Raw genomic sequence first — 6000 nt, 5'->3', positions numbered from 1 at the left:
GATGTGTCTACGTGGATCGCTACATACACTTTAATTTTAAAAATGTCTGCCTTATATAAAGTTTGAATACACGTTCCAATCAAGCAGTGACGGCCATAAAGGGACATAATTAAAATATGTTATATATAGAGACACAAAAACTTATAGTTACAATTTCCAGTTTTAAAAGGGGGTAATTTTGTTGAAATTCATGTCAGAATATGAAACTTGGCTTTGTACAGTGCCTAATAACCATGAAGGCACGTATAAAGTTTCAACCCGATTAAAATAGTAGTTTCTGAGAAAAAAACTTAATACGAAGTCTTAAGTTGAAAAGGGGGATAATTTTGTTAAAATGTGTGTCGGAGTTATGGAACTTGTCTTTGTACAGCGCCTAATGATTACAAAGACGTGTGTGAAGTTTCAATCCAATAAACAGAGTAGTTTCTGAGATAAAACTTGACATACAACCTTAACGTTGACGTCATCGCCGCCGTCATCATTGCCGTCGCCGTCGGAAAAGCTACGCCTCAGTCCGCCATCAGTTTTAAAAGACGCAGGCGAGACAAAACTGTCCTTCAACACTCTAAATATTTTATTTGTCCATAACATTAACATTGATTTAACTAGGAACGTCAGTGTTAATGGCAAATTAGTTCTTTCACATAAAACGGCGGCCATCTTGAAAAAAGACGCCATATTGGATTTTGAAACCAGTCTTTTGTGTATCAAAAATAGGTTTTGCACACGCAAAGCATCTTAAGAGATATGTTTTCTTAAACTTGACAAAAATAAACTCTGTATAGGTCTGTTCAAGTCAAAAATCAACTTCCTGTGGCGGCCATCTTGAAAAAATGGCCGCCATTTTGAATTTTCAAATTAAGTAATGTTTTAGCTATCTGCCCAGCTATATTCGCTTATCGCACCTATTGTCTAACCATTCATCCGTAAAGATAAATTAATCATTTTGTTTTTCTGCAGTTCTGTAGATAATTTAATATTACTGCTATCGATGATAGAAATTCCATTTCTTTCAGTTACTGTGTAAACAAAATGTCTGAAAATCATCAAGGAAGGGGAAAAGGCCAGTGTCGAAATCGAAACATGAGAGCACAAAAAAGTAACTTCCGACTAATATAATATTACACACAGTACTTGAAAACTTCTAATCTTAATAACTGTTATTATAACACAAATATATTAAACAGCCGTCATGAAATTGTCATTTAACAATAGAGGCTTTGCACCAGAGAATTCGACTCAGTTTAGCACAAAGCTAATTTCAATTAAGATAACAAAAGTTTAGGCCAAGTCATACTGGTTCGAGTCGTAAATTCGGCCAGGTCGTAAATAGTCGGCCACCCACTTTAAAGCTTTTTTTTCGAGCCAGATGCTTGAGAACGCATCTGAGTCATCACAAGCACTTGCGTTAGCAACAAAGTCAGCAAAAAAAAACAAGTTGAGGTGAGTAGAAAAAAAGTTGTCCTTCCCTGAAGTTGTGAACTCTAAATAGCAAATATTTTGTCTCGCAGGTCGCGCGACTTCATAGCACGCGCCCGTTTATGCTGAGGCCCGGCAAGGGTTTATTCAGATCTAAACTTTATAACACACACAAAAAAACATGCGCAAAAAAAAACTAGCATAAAACGCGTTAAAACCAAGAAAATGAATATATTGTCCCTCAACGTCATTGAATTTTCATGTCTACGTTGTTTTATCACGTTGGCGTCATTTCCGTTTGAATTACCCGTTTTGGGACCGTAATACGTTTATGCTTTGCCACGGAACGCGCATATATAAAAAGGTGTTATAATAGCACGTGAGCGAGAGATTCTCTTTACTCTCCTCTTTAAACAACCCCGAAAAGTGACAAGAACAGCAGTTTTATGCTAGAATGTGTGATGAACAGTGACGTAAAAATTAAACTACGTCGTGCTGGTGTGAGAAGGATGACAGGCGCTTTTTAAATCTCTGTCGGCAAATATTTCCCACTATGTGTATGCTATTGAAAAATGATTGCAGTTTGTTGAAAAAAAAAGAACAATTTTGGCTGTTACATCGATTTATTTCTAAGAAAATGTTGAAAATACAACCAACTTTATGTTTAAAAAGTGACCGAATATTTACAACCTCTGGAAGGTAAAATGTGGAGGCTAAACCTGTCTGTTATTTTAAGCGCGGTTGTACTATTTACCATACTGTAACCGGCCGTTAATGATAACAATCAATGTTGCTCGTATCAAAGCACATAAGGTAGAAAGAAAGTCATGATCGAAAGAAATATTACAAACAAAAGTGTACAAGAATTCGTTTTCAAATCTAGTTAAGAAGTTAATGTCTTCATGAAAATGATTATATAAGTACGGGTGTATTTGAGCCGCACTATGAGAAAACCGAGATAGTGTACGTATTTGCGACCAACATGGATCCAGACCAGCCTGCGCATCCGTGCATTCTGGTCAGGATTTCTGCTGTTCGCTTTCAAAGCTTATTGTAATTAGAGAAAACGTTAGCGGAAAGCATGGATCCTGACCAGAATACACGGATGCGCAGGTTGGTCTGGATCCGTGCTCGTCGCAAATGCACTATTTTGGTTTTCTCATGGTGCGGCTCATTTATACGATGTATTTCCATCATTTTACCAACACGACATAAAAGATTAGTAGGTATGTAATTGCACACCGAATGAATATCGCCTTGTTTTAAAAAGTGGCATTACCACAGCTTTCTTCCATATATTAGGAAAATAACATCAATAAAGGGCCTATTAAAGATTAAAAATAACGGTTAAGCTACCAAATATTTACAATTTTTCAACACTTTATGACTAATTAAATCTAAACCGACATCTTCAGTAACCTCAAAATTGGATATTCATGGTATCGTTTTTTTTTTTTTTTTTGTTTTTTTTTGTTTTTTTTGTTTTTTCGGTTCGCAAGTAACATTTTTAAGACTTTTAACAAAATCGTTTGCATACAATAATTGAAGCGCACCCGAATATATATTTATTTGTTTTATTGTGCAGCTCCACTGACGTGAATTGGCGAGGAACAAAGACAGTCGAGGAATGTTTGTCAATTCTTTGCCTCTCAAAACATCTCTCTGATATTAGCTTTAAAAATTACCTTTAAAGACAGTCAAAATGTGAAGCTTCCGGCGCATAAATTTGTACTGAGCATGCGTAGTACGGTTTTTGAAACCATGTTCTATGGTTCGCTTGCAGAGTGTGAAGACACAGTTCTGATTGAAGACGTGGACCCTGAAGCAATAAAAGTTCTTATGAGGTTTGGTGTTTTTAGTAATAATATATCTTCCAGATATATTTGTTGTTGTTGCTTTTTGTTGTTGTTGTTGTTTTGTTTTGTTTTTGCCTTATTTTAACGTAACACTTTCTTTTCTTCCACTCAGCCTTTTCCTCACATATTGTTATTATTTTGTAACCAAACTATAAGCCACACACAGATATGCTAAATTAACAACGAATGCGAGTTTTGTAGATCGCAAAATAATGGAAATCCCTGACTCGTGTATGAGTGCTAAGTTTGATTAAACAGTAATCAATGTTTATAATAGATATTTGAAAATTATTAAAGTATTTTTCCATGTATTTTAACTTATAAGAATGACATTCAACATATTGAGACAACTGTCGATCGATATAATGTTATAATTTGTCGAACGTACGTGTGCATATTCTATTTGTTAAAAGTTAGAAGTGAACATGATCTTTCGAACTGGTAAAGGGTTGCACATATTAATGTAACTAAGACGATGCATCCCATTTTTTTCAGATTCGCATACTCCGACAAGCCAGGCTTGGATGAAAATAATGTATTACCTTGTTTGTACCATATTCGTTTTCCGATTATGCCAATAGAAATATTCGCTCAGGTCGTAACTCCATCTGGGATACTAACCATTGCAGAACAGGTTTTGTTGTATCAGTTCAAAGCAACGAAGGGCTCTTTACCTCCAGGTATAATTATTAATCGCTAAAGATGCGGAAAAGTAGTCACAATTGATATTTCGAAATATGCTCGATCCCAGTATCAAGGAACACGGCGCATGTCATATCGCATTAACATACAGGAAGTTGTGGACGAAAAAAAATGTCAATTTCGTTCAAATTTCAGCTGGAATGGAGTCCATCTCCTTTGTTAAGGGTTAATGATTGTTTTGAATGATTTACTACGGAACACTTTATACATCAACTCATTCATATCTATCCGCTGTACAGTGTAGCTCAATGCGAAAGGATTTACCACCATCGTTACAAATCGGAAAATTTGGCCTACTCCATCGTCACCTTTGAGACAGCCGTGGACTTGATCACAAATTTACAAATACTTATGCCAAGTAAAACATAGTTCAACAAACTTTGAATATAAAGAAATGGCGCAGTGATTTACTACAAATAACTATCGGCTGCATGCCTCTACTTCACATCTTTTTACTTTACAGTGGGTTAGAATGCATGACTGTATATATCACCAAATCGCGGTATCATTGATGATACGGTTAGCCGAAGCAAATCCAGAATGTATTAGGTTTCTAACTATAAAAGCGTTGTTAGCGTTTGTACCATATTTGGGATGGATTCTTTTCATACACGTTTTAACATAAATCACCTTCTCCCTGTACTGTACTATCAGTACTTTGATTCAACAGGAACCTGGTAGACTGTTGTTCTGCAGAACCAGCATAATGGGCATAAGACCTGTACTATAGCCATTTTAATAATGACACCCATCACATCTCAAGCATGTTTGAAGTTGGTACCTTTGTTGCACAGACTTAAAGACAGCTGGTCTCGTATATCCGAACGGGTGACATATTTTCTTGACCGACATTTCCAGTCTTTTAACGGTCTTTTTTGTTTCTTGTTAATTTCGCTTGCTGAAAGGTAACGCGGACTTTTGCCCACAAAGCATCTACCAAAAATATAATGAACAACGGGTTTTCTTACGATGTGGGAGTTAATGTTCTTTTTATTAAAACACACAAGTCTCCTGTTTAGTGTTTTCTAAACTTTTATTTATAATATTTCAACTATTAAATTTCATACAATAATGTTTCTTCGCTTTCACAAAGTAACTTAGTCTGCAACACAAAGTTTCCCTTTTAAATTAATAACACAGAATTAATCACAAAGAGTCTTTAATTTGTTCACAAGGTAAATGTTACATATTTAACACAAAGTATGTATATATTCATTTTGAAAATCAGGTTTATATACCTTCTTAGTATTTGTCTTTACAAAGGATATGAGTCTTTTAGTAATTATCAAACAATAAACAATTTTATTAGATAAAAGAAGGCTTTGGTGATAAAACTAATGCCTAAAGCTATTAAATAAAGATCTTAAGATAGATACCATTGAAAACTTTTTAAAGAGACTGGAAAGAAAGTGCTATGAGGCAAAACTCTTTCTTGGCGTATGTCAAATTTGCACAGATTATCATTTTAAGGAAATGAATATTCAAAAATGCAAACTAAATCAAATATTGAATTAATATTTAGATCTCAAAACGGAAAGGATAATTTTCAAAATCAACATGTTTTACAAACAGTTTGATACCAAACACAATATGTTCATTTTTATTTTTACATGATATGTTAGAGTATATGATGTTCTATATTAAACAGGAAATTATGCATCATAATAATGTAATTGTAATCCAGTTCTAATGGCTTTAAATAAAGGCGTATTAATAAGCTTTGATAATGTGGCAGTTGAGTCCAATAAGTCCAGGGGTGTTCAAAGATAATCCGTCACAGATCTATTGTAAATAATTATTGGATTTACCTGTATTGGAAAACTGACGGTGTCGATTGTATTGAGGTCAACTGCCACATTATCAAAGTTTATTTATACGCTAGAATTCGGGGTGAAAACAATTTCTCCAAACTTTGGATATTGTAGGACAATGATATAAGAAACAAAAGGAAACAAAAATATGCAATAAAAATCATAGATTACCGGTACTGAAAAAGAGTTATCTGCCCTTGAAAATGTCATTT

The sequence above is a fragment of the Mercenaria mercenaria genome, chromosome 19 (genome assembly GCF_021730395.1).
Source record: "Mercenaria mercenaria strain notata chromosome 19, MADL_Memer_1, whole genome shotgun sequence".
NCBI classification, from domain to species: domain Eukaryota; kingdom Metazoa; phylum Mollusca; class Bivalvia; order Venerida; family Veneridae; genus Mercenaria; species Mercenaria mercenaria.
Note: the sequence above shows the minus strand (reverse complement) of the source record.